The sequence below is a fragment of the Amphiprion ocellaris genome, chromosome 24 (assembly GCF_022539595.1).
Source record: "Amphiprion ocellaris isolate individual 3 ecotype Okinawa chromosome 24, ASM2253959v1, whole genome shotgun sequence".
NCBI classification, from domain to species: Eukaryota; Metazoa; Chordata; class Actinopteri; family Pomacentridae; genus Amphiprion; species Amphiprion ocellaris.
The window spans coordinates 8363227-8381823 of NC_072789.1; the positions used below are offsets into that span (position 1 = coordinate 8363227).

At 36.3% G+C, this 18597-nt stretch overlaps 1 protein-coding gene across 19 annotated transcripts in view; it reads right to left on the bottom strand.

Moving 5' to 3' along the window:
* Window positions 1-18597, bottom strand: part of LOC118469567 (glyceraldehyde-3-phosphate dehydrogenase-like) — a 127907-nt gene that overhangs the window by 43255 nt on the left and 66055 nt on the right. For 17 of the 19 annotated variants that reach the window (XR_008600734.1, XR_008600735.1, XR_008600746.1 and 14 more), the window contains 2 exons: window positions 13478-13609; window positions 1340-1462 (listed from right to left, as the gene is read on the bottom strand). The gene's annotated coding sequence lies outside the window, so the exon portion shown is untranslated. The remainder of the gene's footprint in view (window positions 1-1339; window positions 1463-13477; window positions 13610-18597) is intronic. The other 2 variants (XR_008600745.1, XR_008600741.1) reach the window with 2 other exon arrangements.

The window sequence follows — 18597 nt, forward strand, 5'->3', positions numbered from 1 at the left end:
AACATGCATTTATTCAAAGCAACTGGCAGGTTAGTGACCTCTGTCAGTTCATGTGTAGGACGACAAAGCAAAAGCTGCATTTTTGCACTAAAATATAACATGAATCCTACTTTTTGACATACATTCGGCCACATTTTTAGCAGCAACAGTAGCATTCAGAACTTTAATGCGCCGAAAATTACAAGAAAGTGCTTGAATATCTAAGAAAAAAAAACAAAATGACTTTTAATCATGTCATATTCCAAATATGTGAAGAGTAGATTAAAGGTTGCTGACTTCTGTGAATTTATGTTGATGAAAATGAAGCAGAAACTGGATTTTTGCACTAAAACAATGTTTAAAAATGGATTGTATAGCAGAGACAGCTGTCAGGTGGATGGAGATTACGCCACCGGCCTATTTTTACATTTTAGACGTGAAAATCTGGAATAAATCTACTTTTTAGTGTACATTCGGCTATGCTTTGCTGATTTTCAGTTGTGGTTCGGGCATTCAGTGACTTTATTTGCAGATAATAGAGAAAAAAACTGCCTAAAAGCCAAAAATCTACTAAACCAGACTGTTCATGAGAAAATACTGTGAAATCTTACAATTATTTGAAGAGCAACTTGCAGGTTGGCAGCCCTTGCGAATTAATGAACACTAAAAGGAAGCAGAAGGGAGATTTTTGAAAAAAAATATGTCTATATGTGCACTAAAATAGTAATTAGATATGTTTTTGGAGCAGAGAGGGAGCCGTCAGGTGTATCAAAATCAAGAAATCGCTGCAGTTTCACATTTTAGAGGTTAACATCTGGATAAAATCTACTTTTTGATGATTCTTCAGCAGAGTTGTGACAGGAAGGACTCGCATTTGCAGAAAATGATGACAAATACATTCAAAATCATCAGAAAACACTTCCTCACAGTTTCCCAAAAGCCCAAATGGTATTGATGAAATGTTAAATCTCAAATGAAACATACGTGAATAAAGTGATCTCAGTGAAATATCACAATTTTAATGTTAGATTTGGTTAATATCCCAGGGTAAACTCAAAGCAACACATGACGAGTTCAAGGACCACTGGAAACTTGAAAATCAGGGGAATTTTTAGGTTTTTACTGTTTCTAGTTCTGACAAACTGTGGTATTTTGGTGATTTTTAAAAATATAAAATGTTAAACAAGAGTTTGTTTCGAAGGCACTGCTAAAACCACAGAAATTTTCATCAAAATTTTTGCATTTTTTGTCTCGTGAGACTTACAAAATCAAGATATAACTACTCAAATATTAATTTCCAAGAAGTATTAAAGGCAAATATTGCGAAACATATCACTTCCAAGTTACTTTTTTGACGTACCTCGAGGAAAGAGGAGATCACACTGTGTCAAACCTTTGATTTGAGGATGATCCAGCTGTGCAGATGAACGAAGGAATTCTCATTTGGCAGCTTCATCGTTGCATTTCTGGTCTCTGGCTTGAGCTAAAACGCAATAAAACGACATAACGAGAAATGTTAGCATCCTGAAAAGCAGCATTTACATCCAGAATCGACTTCTTCTTCTGCTGAACCGATAAGTTCGATGACAAAATCAAAATATCAATAGCAGCTTTTGCTTTATCTCGAGGAAATGTGAAAATTCCTGCTAAAATTAGGTTTTAAAAGCTGTAATTAAAACTGGTTAATGCTCATTATTTGAGCTGCAATGATCAATCGATTAGTTGTCAACTAGTAGATTGATTGGCAGCTGTTGATTAATTGGTTTGAGGAATTACTTAAGCTTCATAAATGTGACTATTTTCAGATTTTTTTGCTCCTCTGTGACAGTAAATCCAATATCTTTGGGGTATGGGAGATGTTAATTGACATTTTTCACTGCTTTAAAGACCAAATCACTCACATCAGTCAAGAAATATATCTAAATATCCATTATTCACTGCACTACAAAGATAAAGAGGGCTGTGATCACAAAAGGTTCGCTGTAGTTTGGTTTTAAGTTGCTGCTTTTGTTTTCTCCGCATGATTCCACGAGGTCACCGCATTAATTCACAACCTCAAATTAACGGCATCCTCATTTAAAAGTTTCTCATGTCCACTCGCAACCAAACCCGGCTTAATTTGCGGAGCTTTTCTTTTTTTTAAAGCCAGAGAGGCGCCGATCTGGTCGTCTGGCAGGTTTCTGAGGTCACGGCGGAGGTCAGAACGCTGTTCAGCCGCTTCTCCGAGAAGTTGAAATGTTTCACTCGCCGAATTCAAAGCGGCTGTCAATCGGCTCGCACGTTTTGGCCTTTCATGGTGTTTAACCGGAGCTTTTCATGCTGCGTGTCAATGAGGACGTGTTCTCCGACTGAACCCAGCGCTGCCCGGCTGCCCCTCGGCAACACGATTGACCCCAGACTGCAGCGTGTCCGGCAGCAGAGGACTGGCCGCCTTCCAGTTCGAATAAACGGGATGAGATGAAAATACTGATGCGCTTTTCTCGGCCCCGATGATTTGAAAAACCCACTTCAGTTCGCTGACTCTTTAACTTCAGGATCATTTATGCATTAGTCCTGTTTCACTCTGAATAAACTGTTTGGTTCTTCTGATTAACTTGAGGGAAAAACTGCTTTAACCTGCAGGTCTGGAAAACCACAGAAACTGCAGCTTTTTGGCTTTTAGGAGGCAAAAAAAAAAAAAGTTTTTTCAGCTGGCTACAGCAGATGGGCTGTTTTAACTCAGACATTTTGAGGAAATATCACTATTTTCATGTCAGATTTGGCTAATTTCCCTGAAAAACATGAAAGTGACACATGATGAGTTCAAGGACCATTGAATACCTGAAAATCTGTAATTTATTTTGTTTTTTACAGCTTCTGGCTTTGAAAAAAGGTGTAATTTTGGTGATTTTAAAAACATCTTTAACTTCAGGATCTTTTATGCATTAGTCGTGTTTCACTCTAAACAGTTTGTTTGTTCTGATTAAAAATGAAACTAATCTGATCATCCTGACTGAAAAACAACAAATGTTTTAACCTGCAGGTCTGTAAAACCATAGAAATTGCGTTTTTTTGGCTTTTAGCACGCAGAAAATGTTTCGTTTTTTTTACAGAGTCTGGCGACAACAGATGGGTTGCTTTTTGTCAGTTATTTAGCTGAGACATGTACAATAAAGTGATTTTGAGGAAATATCACAATTTTAATGCTAGATTTGATTAATTTCTCTGACAAAACTGAAAGTGACACATGACTAAAAGGACCATTGAAAACTTTTGCAATTTCTGGTTTTGAGAAAAAGTGTCATTTGGGGATTTAAAAAAAACCCCAAACAAAACATACATTGAAAGAAAAAAACACATATGGTACCAGTGACATGTAACCTGAGCCAATCAAGCATTTGATAGTTTATTACCTATTACTGATGAATATGGAGCAGAAAATTGTCAAAAAAAAATATTCAAAAATTTTGAAGCCCAAATGTCCTCCAATTCTGGAATGATCCACATATCGATTCTCAAAATTGGTCATAGAGAAAATGAACATAAACTAGTTTTAGTGTTCAGATTATGATGCCTGGACGGTCGTAAAACTGATTTATTTGCAGTTTTTGAACAGAACTCAGATGTGTTTTTCATGCTTGAAAATGTCATGTCTATCTGCTGTACTGATGAAGTTATAAGGCTCAGAAATGAGGCAAAACATTCAAAATCTGGACCCACCTCTATGTACTTCAAGGGCCTGTTACTCTGAAAATATTCACAGAATGAAGGTTGATTTTTTGCATGATTTTAGTAAATTTACTAAAGTCACTGTAGATAAAATAATCAGCTGATTCTGAGGGAGTCGTGGTGGACGTTTTTGCAGATTTGGCTGTTTTTTATGCGTTCAAAATCAGTTTCTGCACAACTGTAATCCTTCTAGTGATTGATTTGTACGTGGATTAAAAGATAATTGAGACTTTCTGACTCTCACATAGTGTTAATTTGATTAGAATCATAAACTAACTGCAACTATTGTTGTTAAAACACACTAAAAAACACCCATATCTGCTAACAACCCGGTTTAATTTGTGTTGTTATTGATGTTAGGGGAAGTTTGGTAATAAATCATCAATTAATGCAAAGATTTTCCTTTAAAATGCATCTATTTTGAATGCCGGCTCAGAAATGTGCTCTGATCTCACCCACAGTGCTGCCACCCAGTGCAGGCTGCCGTCAACAGCAGCCTCAGAAACAGATAACACCCTGGACATGTGTTTTAGTTCGCAACAAGAAGACTGTTTTATAAGCAGGCACTTTACACCAACTCCTCATTTCTCTGAGAAAAAGGAAAAAAAAAAAAAAAAAAAACGGGAAAAAAGCTGCCAGGCGGCTCAGACAGTTTATTTTTTCTGCCTATAAGCCATAATGAGGTTGTGCCCCGGGGAATCAGTCGAGCGGAATGTTATTAATGCCTCAAAAAAGGAGGAAAAAATCCTCAGCACCTTCTGCGGCCGTGGCATAAAAGCAGGAAAAGACTGTCAAACAATTAAAGTGAAGTGAATTCCCCGAGATGGAAGAGGGAAAGCAGAGGGAGAGGAATAAAAAAAAACAAAAAAAAACCACAAGTGGACGAACAGGATGTGGAGGAGAAGCGATGAGCTCAGCTGTAGTTTAATCAGTGGTGTGAAAACTGTCCACAGACCTGCATGTTTTCTCCACAGCCAGCGTGGATCAAACAGGCTGGAGGATCATCACTGTACATTTAACTCTAATCAGATGCCTTTAACATCCAAACCAACTACTGGGAGCCATGAAAGCTGATTAACAGCAGCTTTGGGCGACAACAGGTGAAAATATACCGTTATCCTTTAGCACAATTTAAACACATTTACACAGACAATTGTTTTGTTTGTACGTCTCAATAAAATGCAAAATTGCTGTATGTTCCTCCTCTTTAAAGGTGGAGGGAGTATTCAAAAGTAGAAAAAATACATTTAAATGTAACTGTAAGTCCTGCACGAACAGTCCTGCATTGCCCTAAAAGTCTTGATTCGGTCCGTATCACTGATACATTATTAAATATGACATGATTATATTATTAATAGTGAAGCATCAGCAGCCTTTTACTGTTGTAGCTGCTGCAGGTGGACAAAAGGCAACAAAAAATGGTGAAACGGCACAGTTGCAGCCAGAAATAATGTTCAAAACCTCTAAAAACGCTGAAAATAACAATTATCTGTAAAATAATGTTTTTAACTGACACATTTCTAGTAAAAATGCACAATTTTATGATTAAACGTTATAAAAGAACCACTTATTCATCATTTGCCCTCAATAAAAACAACTCTCAATGTGGAATTAAGTTTAAAAGTGACCATAATGCATTTATAAACTCACCAGTAGAACTAATAGAAGCAGTTTCATCTGTAAAGAATCGCCTCTGATGTAAAATGCAAACGTCGCTCTATTATTAAAACTGTCATTCAGTCTTCAGTTAGTCTTTATATCCAACAGATCAGCAAACTTTCATCCACTTTTGTTCAGTTTGTTGCATTTCGTTTGCTTTATCTTTAATTAAAAATGCAACAGACTAGTTTTAAATGCAGCAAATAATAGATTATAGAAAACTGAGATACAAATGCAACACTAGTGACCACAAATAATATATAATAAGTATAAAGCTGAAGTTAATGTTTAAAGTCACAGATGGACTGTAGATATGACAATACTGCTGTATATTAAAGCTTCAGAGTGAACGCTTTTAGCATTTAAAAGTATTTAACTTGAAGTTTTGTTGGCACACATATTCAGTATACACAAGAAAATTATTGTACATACAATAAAGTCAGTAAAATGCATCCTGTACACTATGAAAAAAGAAATAAAAAAAACCCCAAAAATGTTGTATAAAATGGTGAAACTCTACTAGAAAAACAATGGAATATGACAAAGTAATAAAGATACAAATAATGATAATTATCTATAAAATAATATCTTTTTAGCTGATTCAACTACACTAAAACTGTATAGTTTTGAATTAATATCTGTAAAATAAAGATTTTTGATTGTGGACTTTATTTACAATTTGGTCTGTTTTTGTTTTAAAGTCAAGATGTAAATTATTAATTTATTTTCTGTGATTTCACTGTTATCTGTAATTTAACAAAACAGGGACCGACATTTTTTTTTCTGTTGTCACTTCTGGTATATGTATTATTTTATTATATTATATGTATTGTTATTATTGCAATTATAATTTTAACACATATTTTTAAATAGTTTTACAGGATTAAACTTGAATTTAACAATTTCTTTGATTAAATAAAGAGGAAATATTTGTAAAATTCTGATAAATTTGTTGATTTATTTTAACTTTATTTTAAATAATAAAAAAAATCCTAAAAAAATAGGTTTCATGGCTGTTTACAGCTATAGGTTTTTATTTTTACATTTTCTTTTACATATTTTACATCAGACATGTAAAGTCATGGTGTACTATTAGAATTATACACTGTAGTATTATAGTATTTGTATTGATATTTTCATGTATTGCAAAATTACAGGAAAAATCTCCAAATAAATGTGAAAATTACTGTATTTTTTTTTCTCTTAGAATGAACCAGTAACTGTAAAAAAAGAAAATCACCCTGTGCACGGCCGATGTCTCCAAAATACTGATTCTCCATGAAACTACAGATTTTTCTCATTTTTAGAGTAACTAACTCTTCAGATCAAGCGCTTCTCTTCTACTTCAGCTCCTCTTTTCTGAAAATTAAACCTATTCTCTGATATTTTTACACTTCTAAACTCCACATCTGTGCATTTCTACCCAAGCGTTGGGCAGGTGATGTCTTGCTCAGCAGCACTTCGGCAGCGACGGACGCAAAGGACACATCTTTTCATCTGAGAGCTGAAAACCAATTTTCCTGTTGGGTCCCTTTCGGCCGCGTTAGAGCCACGCAGCTACAATACTGAGGTGTTTGACACATTTTCATCTCCATTCAAAGAAGCCGCATGACTCTGGTTTAATTTGCTTGGTTACATCCTCTGGTCCCAGCCTCCATTGTTCGCCTGGATGTGTCGGGGCGACATCCTCGCCGGAAGACGCTGTCATCTTCAGAGCTGGGCGCCCCGGCGGGTCGAGACCTCACCGAGCGCTGCACCTCATTGTCTGTCCTCACCTTTGTGTCTCCGAGTCTTCACGGACCGTCGTGCTGGCGGGTCGCTCAGACGTGACCCGACTCGGCTCGTCGGGGGAAACGCCGCTCGACAAATGCAGCTCCCACAGGAAGGCGAGAGGGGAAAGGAGGATGCAGGGGAAGCATATCAAACAAGGAGAGGTGAGCCACTCTGACACTTCCAACAGATCTGCAGCTGGTGGCTTTGGAAAAAAATAAAAAATCCTGAGATCCAGAGTCGCTCACATGCTTTGTTTTTTCATCCTGCTGACATGTCAGTGATATACTCTTTCACAGCAGAGCTCTTCAACCTTTTCCACTGCCTCTTCCTGGTTCCCTTCACTGGCCTTTTAGCTTGCTTCGTGACTTGTAAATGTACAAATCAAAGCAAGTAACTGAGCCACTGATGAAAATGTCACGTTTGTTAACAATATTTGTGTTATTGATTAAGTGATTAATAACGTTGACTATTGGTTAAGAAAACACTTTGAACACAAGTTTTTTACATCAAATGTGTCCAAGAATTTTGAATGAATGCTCACAGGGTGATCATGTATCCTAACAGGGTGTAACTTTAACGTTAGTGGAAAACATTGTTTTGTATTTGGCGTAACCTCAACCATCTCTCGTGCTATTTTAATGCAATAAAAGCGTAGAAATATGTGAAATGTGACAGATGTGGCATGCTAGTCAAATTCCATGATATTACATTAATACTAAAGTAGCCTTCGTCGTAATCTGCATCCAAATTTGTTCTTCAGATAAGGATAAATTGCACAATAATATAAAAATGACAAACGCATGTGAAAACAATATGTAGTCACTAAACCCTGCTTTCTCAAAACGCCTCTAGAAGAACATGTCGGACTAAAAAACAGCAGCATTGGTTCTCTTTGCTTGGTAAATCATGTTTGTTGTCCGCCAGCACCGCAGACACAAATCACAATCAAGAGAAGCTTATTAATAGCAGCCATAATTACAAAGGCTCCAATCAGATGTCAATCTCCAGACAATGTAACCAGATCACCTCTTAACGTCTAACTGGACCACCAGAGACTGAGGGTTTCTTTAAATAAAAGTCTGTTTGTTAGTTAAGACAAAAGAAGAAGAGCTGGATTCAGAAAAATCTGCATTTTAACTAGTTAGATGATCATGATTATCTGAAAGAGAATAATATTATGAAAATAAACAGAGAATTTGAACAAAAAATCTGTCAAATTCATCTTTTATTTTGTTTATTGCATTCTTGTCTTTTTTTTTGTCAAAATAAAAGTATAGAGTAGCCATAACCGTATATCAAAATATTTGAATTCTACATCTCATTGAAAAAGTTGTTAAAAGTTACGCATTTGCTCTAACAAGATTCTGTCAAAATCCAATAATTTCTGGGCTCCTCAGTGCAACTGTGAAGCCTTTATTAATTGAGCTGTGGCCAACGGTCACATGAGAAAAATTCCATATATTTTCGACTGAACTGCAGGCAGTGTGTACACGAGTAAGATGAACGACAAGTATGGAAGCAAATTAAAAATGTAAATATTAAAATAGTTATAATCCGTAGAGCCTCCATGTTTTTCTCAGTATTGGTAACACCTTCAGGTACTTACAAAAATATTGTACATGTTGATTCCATTTTTTTTTTCATTTTTTGTATAATAAATAAAAATTTGTTCTTCTTATTTATGATTTATGGGACTCTAACTTTGTTTTTATGGTTTTAATCATTAATTGTTTGAGTCTAATTAGTCTATACATGTTTTTTTATTGTGTTTTTGAGCTTGTTGCAGAGACCTACACAAATAAAGTTTACTATTAATGTCATTTTATTTTTTGATATAAGAAAAAGCAACTTATAAAACCAGTTTAGAGTTTTTTATTATGATATATTTCTATTATTTATTATGTATGTAAAGTTCATTATTATTATCATTATTATAAATCTGCTGAGAAATGAACATATCTTGACTTTATTTTCCTACAAACGTACAATTTTGCATAAGTGAAGATCGGCAAAAGTGTCTCACTGTGAAGAAAACACATTCAACTACTTTAAATTACCAACATCATCACTCTGGATGAGATTAAATGTTCTTTTGCAGCGTTTTTGACTTTTTTTGACAGCAGATTTGTGCAGATTGTAGATGTGAAATATCCTTTCAAACCTAAAGTCTCTCCATGTACATCTAAAAGTCGTCAGGTGGTGAGATATGAGAAAGAAAAGACCATGATTCTTCTGCAAAACTTTGAACTGCAGCACAAACTAGGCCAACAGTCACTTCAGCTTTCCACTGAAGTAAATTTTGTCCTGAGCGTTCTTGTTTTCACGCTCCACGCCGAGGCCTCGCCCGTCACACCCATCAGCTCTGATATGCTGACAATCCCCTCATTAATTTGAACGGTGCAGCCGGGTTTGAAACACGAGAACCCTTCAGCCATTTCCCTAATGGTCTGCGAGCCGGCCGACCCGGGCGCAGCCGAGCGCTCGCCTCCGTGGCGGAGCTCGGTGGTGTTAGAGGTCCTTTCACTGCGAGCTGAGCAGCCATGATGGCTAACCACCACACCAGAGGCCCCTTTGTTTCTGCTGCAAACAGCTAAGCCTGTCACAGTCCGACATCAGGGTTCAGTGGTCTGTCAACATTTACCAGCAGATAAAGACAGAGAAGGGAAAATTCCAGCCCTGGAGAGCGCATCGCTCCGTCCGCCGACTTTCACAGAGAAAGTGTGTGTGAAAAGACACAGAGCGAACACTTATGTGTCTTTTTTCAGCGACAGCAGCCAAACAGAAAACACTCATGCGGGGAAGAAGGCGGCGAGAGTACATTAGAGCCCCCCGCCGATGAAAAGTGACGATGGAAAGCTCTGACAAATAGGACTGGATCCCGCCTCCCCTGGGCTCCAGCTGAACTGCAGCTCGCTGTTGGGCCCGCGGGCCTCCAGCTCTGTTTGGAGGAGAAGGACGACCATCGCAAGCTTCGCCGGCTTAGATGTGTTTGAGACGAGACGCTGGGTGAAGATGTGGGATTTGGTTCCCGTCAGAGCCCCGACTAATAAACAACGCGGGGAATTGACAGCACAAAACAAGCTCTTTGAAACAGGCGGCGATCAGGGGCATCTCCAGCTAATCATCCACCTACAACAACTGATAGTTTTTCAGTTTCGCTGTTTGCTGGGAAATTTGTTTGCTAATTGGGCGGCAGACGACAAAGAGATCTACAAAGTTTCTCTGAAGTTTGTCGAACAAAATACAAATATGTGCTTCAAACGGCAGCATCCTGCTGTCAGGGGGAAACCGTAGATTAAAATGTGATTGATCAGTATCAAGAAGATTCTCCTCAGAGGTTCAAGTTACCTTCAGAGTCATAAAACAGAAAAGTTTCAAATAAAGTTCAAATCTAAAGAGTCTAAAGCCCGACTCTGAACATTTAATTAGTCTCCAAACCCCCACACACAAAAAACACTTTCAGCCAGATTATCATGAGTACTGTGCTTAAATACTGTTAAATCTTTTTTGTTGTTGCTGTTTTTGACTGTAATTGTACAGATTTCTCATGTTTTGCTAAATTACAGATAATAACTAACACAGTCAAAGAAAATTATTTACATGACAAATGAAAAAACAACAACAACAAAAAATGGATAAAACTGGAAATAACGTTCACATCAAAAACTGTATTTTCAGAAATGGTAAAAGTTATTTTATTGTGTTTAAAAAGTTCAAAAATTTAATAAAACAATTATTATTTAATTATAAAAATATCAAGTTATTTTACATTTTATTAAATTATTAGTAATTATTAATTTTCACTGTTTAAATGTGTATGCTCAGGATTGAATTATATATTTTTAAAATTTACATATTCCCTGTTATTTTAGTGTTTAAAAAAATTACAAATAAAATAACTATTATTCAATTATAACATTATTTAGCAATTTTACATAAAAAAGATCTATAATTATTCATTTTCACTGTATATTCTGTATACTAATGATTGAATAATGTATTTTTTTAATTTACATATTTCCCGTTAATTTATAGATAATAACGAGCAAAATCACAGAAAATGCATTAATTTTTATGTTAACGAGAAAAAAAAAAGTCCACAATAAAAATCTGTATTTTTACAAATACTAATTTTTCCTCATAAAGTTTGACCATGAAATTGAGGAATATTTTTTTAAATGTATTTAAAGAAAATATATCAATTATTAATACAGATGATGTCTAGTAAAATCACAGAAATCTATATTACTTTACATGTTGACTGGAATTTCTTTGCTTAGAGCATTTGACTGTGAAAGTAAACTATTTTTATTACATTTAAATCAACTAAATTTTTATTATTTTACAGATATTTGCCTTTATTTTCACACATAACATTTTTCCAGTGTACAGGAGTTACTTTACTGACTATACAGTACACACTATAATATCCCTGAATATACTGAATATATCTGCTTATATATGACACATAAAACCTCAAGTTAAAAACTGTTACTTGCACTGTAAAGCTTTAATATGCAGCAATGTTGTCGGTGACTTTAAACATTAACTTCAGCTTTCTAGTTCTATAATCTATTATTAGTTGTATTTAAAACTATTCTGTTGCAAAGATAATAAAAGAAGCAAAATGTCACAAACTGAACTGAAGTGATGAAAGTGTCTGGATCCACTGGATATTAAGTCTGTTCCTATTAACAAGATTTAAAGCCATTTTAAATAATAGAGTCATGTTTGCATTTTACAGCAGAGACGATTCTTTACAGATGAAACGACTTCTAATGGTTCCACTGTTGAAGTTTTTTTTTTTTTTAACTTTCGGACATCATGAGCGATTTTTTTGTTGAGGGGAAACTGCAAGTTAACTTTTTGATTTTACTCAAACACTTGCAGCTTAATATCTTTATATTCAAACTACCTGCACAGCATGTCTCTATACCTGTATGGCTTTTATTTAATTTCTGTTATTGTGGCTGTTGGTCGCAGTTCAGTCACTTGTGGCTTCAGAGTTGCACTAAAAAACAGAGAATTCTTTCATTTTTAATGTTTATTTTCCTTTTTTTTTAATGAGACATAAAATATCACCATTTATAGCTTAGATTTGGTTAAATTCTCAGAGATGAGACTTTGATTCCTGTTTGTACAGATACTGCTTTTGATAATTTGTGTAATTTTGTTGTTTTTTTTTAAAAAAAAGATAACATGCATTTTAAACTCATCGGCTCATTTTGGGACTCTGATGGTTAAACTATTTTAACTTGTTAAGGTTCTTTTTCCACTTCAATATATATTTTTTCATTGTAAAGCAATGTACAACTTTACTAGTTGGAAGTCTTTGTATAAATTACTGAGTATATTATAGATTTTTCTTTTATTTTATTTTTCATTGTTAATTTTATTCTTTTACCTTTTATTTATTTACTTACTTACATATTATTGTACTATTGTAGTTGTATTAGTAGTGGTAATTTTTTTTTAACTTTATTTTTTATTTTAATGTTCATTTAATTCTCTTTTATCCTTTATTTATGTACTTATTTACATTATTATTATTATTATTATTATTATTATTATTATAAGTAGTAGCAGTGGGAGTAGTAGAATTTTTTTAAGTTTAGTTTTTATTGTTCATTTTATTCTTTTACTTTTTTCACTTATTATTATTAGTGGTAGATTTTTTAATGTCATTTACTTCATTGCTCATTTTATTCTCTTTTATCCTTTATTTACTTATTGACATGTTTTATTATTATCAGAAGTAGAAGATTTTATTTGCTCATTTCATTCTCTTTTACCTTTTATTTACTTATTTATATATTTATTATTATTGCTATTATTAATATTTTCTTAGTGTTGATGGTTTTACCCTCCATTTTCCTTTATTCCAGTTGTTGTTTTCCTCACTTGGATGAGGCAATATCTGTTGTTGTTCATTTGGAAAATCTTTTATCATGTTCACATCTATTTGGTAATTATTACCAATTATTTGCAAATTCATCTGATCTTAGTTTATACTGGCCTTTTGTTGTTCAGTGGTCTTGCTGAGTATCTTTTTCCCCCATTTTTGCCCTGTTTGTGAAGTGCTTTGTAGGTGTAAAAGTTATTAATTATTGTTAATATTATTAATAATGGTGATGACTGGAAAGGCTTTTAAAACATCTGAGCTCATATCATTCACTTGTTAAACATTATTTAGCTGAAATATCTCGATAAACTCAGCCTTAAACGATGTGATCACTTTAAAACAATACACTGTCTGAAACCACAACAGCATCATGTGTAAGTAACGGACCACTGTGAGGACGCTGCTTCCTTTCCTAAATGTCATGTGGTGTCACAGTGAAACTCCTCACACACTTACGGTACTTGGAGGAGGCATGTGAGGTGCAGGTCACATGATCCGAGTCGTCTCCGCCATCATCTTCTGGTTTCCACATATGTGTCACTTGTCGGTCCAATTACGTTCGTCCTCACGCCGGCCGATCCGTCCTGACTGCGGAGGACAAAAAGGCATCAGTCATCGGCGGGCGGCGGCGGTGTCACGGTCGCTTCGATGTCACGGAGCTGACGTGACTGAGGCCTGGTCCTTCTCCCCGCAGCCACGACAAGACAGAGGAGATCAGCGGCGGTTAATTATTTACTCAAACATCCAGGTTGATGCTGCGACCACGACTCAGGCTTCTCGTTATGTTCTTAGCCATCAGGTTGTCATCAGATGTGGAGCTCCACGAGAAGAAACTGATGAGGCAGAACATTACGACGACTCACAGATGAAGCTATGATTATCTCAGATCACGAGACAAGAAGTAAAACCAAACCAACTTCCAGGACTTAAAGGATCTCAACCAGCAGCTTATTAGATGGGCAGGGTTAGTTTTAAAGGCTGTTTTTGTTGTTAAAAAAACCACAATGTTAAACTCAAATTCACTAATTTCGACCTATCACAGCCTTATTTTACTATTAAAAAGCCCATATTCTGTAGGTTTTGGGGTTTATTTTGGGGTCTTTACATGCTTTAATGGTCAAAAACACATTATTTTTCTTATACGTAATATTGCTGCAACCTTCTTCATTCCCTTTGTTTGAAACATCATTTAAGAGTCATAAAGCAAATGATTTAGCATAAAGAGTTACAAGGTTTGCTTTCAAGCGAGGCGGGTGTGGTTTAATTCAGTGTGTGTGGGATCATTATTTTAAAATGTAGTTGACTTTTTGACTTATTATTTCCATCACCCACTGTTTAGTGGTTTAGTTTAGGCTCGTAAACTCCTCCACGGTCGGATTTCCTCCTGCAGCAGATGATAATGAGGTACAGTCAGACCATTCTCCAGTGCTCTGGAGATAGATCTAACTATGAGAGATTACTTTGGTATCAACTTTTGACTTAGTAAGTTTGCAGCGTTATTACATGCACAAAAAAAATGAAGGAAAACGTCTAAAAGCTGAATATTGGGTCTTTTACAATCATTTTTTGGGGAACCCAAGCTACTTATACCACCTCTACACACTTCTATATTTGCTGAAAATCATTAATTATTTTGATGTTACTTGGTGAAAGACACAAAATGGCTTTAAATCTAGTTGTAGAACCATATTACTAATCCAAATGTTCCATCCTGCTAACATGCACTGCAACCGTGGCCACAAACAGATAATTTCTACCACAAAAGCATAAAAAAAAACTAATGTTGTACCAGTTTCTTTGCTCTAATGAGCAGCAACAGTGTAAACATGCTTCTTGGAAACTCCACCAGGAAACCACGATTCTGCATCGTGTCCGTTTTTGCTCTGGTCCGTGAAGATTCCCACAAAACAGAAAAGGGTTGGGAGTGTGAAAACAGTCGAGTGCCAGAAATGAATATGTTGCAAACGTAAACGGTCGCCAACAGACAGATGTCCACTGTGACCCGTCTGACCACCAAATTCTAATCTTTTAGCTACCTCATTTGCGTATAATCACTGAAAAACAATCTAAGACCTCAAAATATTACAACTCCTATATGATTACACAAAGAAAGAAAATCATCATTTGAGAAGCTGCAATCAAAGGATATTTTTGACTTAATTGATGACCTAAATGATAATTAAATGCTCTAGTAGGCATCAGATATGCTTTTGCATCTTTTTTCAGCTAATTTCAGCTGCTCTGTGGAGTTCTGGACAACTTCAAGTAGCTATTGTACATATCCTTGTGCATGTTTAAGCCATTCATGTTCAAACATTCCTACTCCACCTGAACTCAGCAAAAGTCTTACTGGTTGGAGTTTAATTAGGACGAAGGAAACTGGACGCATCTTGGAGGTTATGGATGTTTGTGTACAAGAAATCTATGCAGGTTAATTGTATGAATGTTGAAAATGTCTGCCAGGTCAAGCTAACGGTTTCTATTCCACCTTTATGTATATAAACTGTCGCCTGCCTTCAAAAACACACATTTTACTGCCGTGTAGCTGCGATTTCGGCCACGCTGTCACACCAAGCAGCAGCGTCGGCGGAAATATTTAGTGCCGGAGATTTGAGCGCGTCCTCCCCAGCCGCTGCCGGAGCGGCTCAGTCGGCTGAACTCTGCTGGAATGTGATGGAGGAACCAGGTTGGGTTTCACGAGCAGGTGTCTGTTGTTTTTCTCCCTCGTGTTTCTCACACTGTTTCACCACCTGTTCTCATCTCCACTCCTTCCCAGGTTTTTTTTTTTCCTCCTCTGTTGCTTTGCAGACCTCAGAAAACACTACAGGGTGTATGCAGACATTTACCTCTTCTCAGGATCTGCAGTAGCACAACTAAAAAGAATGTCCTATTTTGGCTTTTTCCCCTTCTAGCTAATATATTTTTGCAGGATTACGAATCATTTTATCAGCAAGAACAAACAAAAACTGCTAAATCTGACAGCATACAGCAGAAACAAACACAATAAAACACCTCAATTTCAGAAAAAAGATGCACTCAGGGACTTTAGGACATTAAGGCTTGCACATAATACTACTAACAAAAGCTACAAAATGTATTTACATTGTCACCAGGGTTTAATTAACCTGTAATTTTGACCCAAGGGTGCCTGTTAACCCCATATCTCCCAAGATATTCTGCTTTCAAATGAATCTTTAAGCAAGTTTAATGTCTCTTTTTTGGCAAAATGTTAGTGTCTGTAACCATAGCTGTAACATCAAACATCAAAATCACTATATCCTACAAGTCTTATTTCAAAAAAATTCTCCTGAATAAAGCATTTAGTCTAACCATGTTCAGCAAAAAACTAAAAATTCTGTGCTCCTCGGCATAACCATGAAGTCATCAGCGACTCAGCTGCGACCGATGGTCACATGGCAAAAAATTAAGGGTCTGAACTGCAGGCAGTGTCTCCACAGAGCAGCTTCACAATGAAAATATAAGTAGTGTGCAAAAGTGTGCAGCCACCTTTGTTTCCCCCCAATATTTATAATACTTGTAGTAATATGAAATGCTTTACGTGTTTAATTCATGCTTTTTTCCCTCATTTTTGTACGTAAACAAACCTCTGATGATGGTTTAAGGCATTGTAAGCATTCTAAACTGTGCTTTTTATCATCTGTTGATTCACCTTTTGTTCCTTTTACATGAATGTATTTTACTGTGTTTTTGTTATTATTATTATGTATTTGCTTAGATATCAACATGTTTCGACTTGACTTTCTTACAAAAGTCTAATTTTGCACTGAATAAGAAGAACAACAGGCTGTTTACATGCAGAAATCCACTTCTATTTACTCAGATCATGACTTTGGATGAGATATAAAAGAGTTTTAGTCTTAATTCTTACAAAAAACTCTGAATTTGTGCAGCTTCGGGTCGTAAAATATACTTTCAAATTTACTTCTCCCTTTAAAGTCTCTCCATCTGCATCTAAAAGCCATCAAGCGGCAAGTTAGGACCAAAAAATAACATAATTTTGCAAAACTGCTGCAAAAACTAGCCCTATAGTCACTTCAATTCTCACCTGAAGCTAACTTTGTTCATATTTTGATTTCATTCTGATGGGAAATACAGAATTTGTGTAGTTTCTGGTCATGAAATTGGCTTTGAAACTTCCTTCTGCCTTTGAAATATTTCAACCTGCATCTAGAAGGCACTTAAAAAATCTTGTATTTGGTGTGTTGCCCTCATGATTTGTAGGATAACATTCATACACATGGAGCGACATTTAAAACACAATTTGGTTATTGAAGAATGCAGTGAACAGTTTCAAATGGTATCTTTAAACAGCCACATGCAAATTTTTTTGATTTTAGTGTAGAATTGAACTCGATTTGGTGGTTTTCTGTGCATTTTCTTGCATTTAAATGAGTCAAAATTTAAATTTCAGCTTAAACAATTTGGAAATTAGTTGATAGGAACAACTAGAGAGCCAGAAATTTTAGCCATTTTGCATCCTATTTGGCAGATGAAGGTACATTTTTATATTTACTATGATATTTTAGGCATATATGAAGCATAGATTGACAGCAGAGGGTTAATATGGTGTATTATATAGTAAATAGTGTTTTTGGACACTACTAGGTCATCTACCAAGACTGTTTCTTGTGTTTCAGGTTGTGACAAACGCTGTGGAGGAGGAGGCGGGGTGAAACTGGGAGGTGGAAAGAAGAAGAAAAACCAGAATTTGTGATCGCCGGCGTGTCTGCCAGTGTTCCCCCTCTTTGCCCTGACACCCTTTTTCCATGTTGCGTTCGCGGCGCTACACTTGTCAATGTATTTGTTCAAGCAACTCGGCCGGCGGTCCCTGCGAGGGCCGTGCACCGCTGCCTCCTCTCTTCCCCACGTCTTTTTTAAAAAGCGGTGGCTCCTGCTTGAATGCTCTCTGTGTCCATGCCCAGTGCCCTAATCCAGGGCCTGCTCTTCCTCTAAGCAGGGAGTTAACTTAATCCCTCTCATTTAGGCAGCTGCACTGCCGGGGAACTATGGGAAAAAAAAGAAAAAGTTATAACTCTGTGACAGACACTTTCAGCTGTTGTGACGGCACCTCCCCGATTCAGCTGCCTTAACATGCAACTCTCACTCTCGGCCCGGTATTTTAATGCGTCTGTGAATAATGCATGGAGGCCGGCGAGCATGGAAGGAAGGAAGGAAGGCAGGCAGGGAGGGAGGGAGGTGTGCATGGCCGGGGTGATAGCTGACTGAAGTCTGGGAAACACAGACTGGCATCTTTCTGCAGAAAGAGTCGACTGCCAGAAGCAAATATGCTGGGAATGTTACGGTCACCAACAGAAAAACGTCCACTGTGACACATCTGACCACCAAAATTACAAGAAAGTGACGGTTTCTAATGCAGAAAGACTATAATATGAATAATACTTTAGCGATCAATTAGTCTACAAAAATCAGATTTGCGTACATTCACCTACAAGCAATCTAAACCTTTAAAATATTACAACTACAATGAGATTAGACAAAGAAAAGCAGCAAATCATCTTGTGTAACAAACTGGAATTGACATTTTTGACTTAATT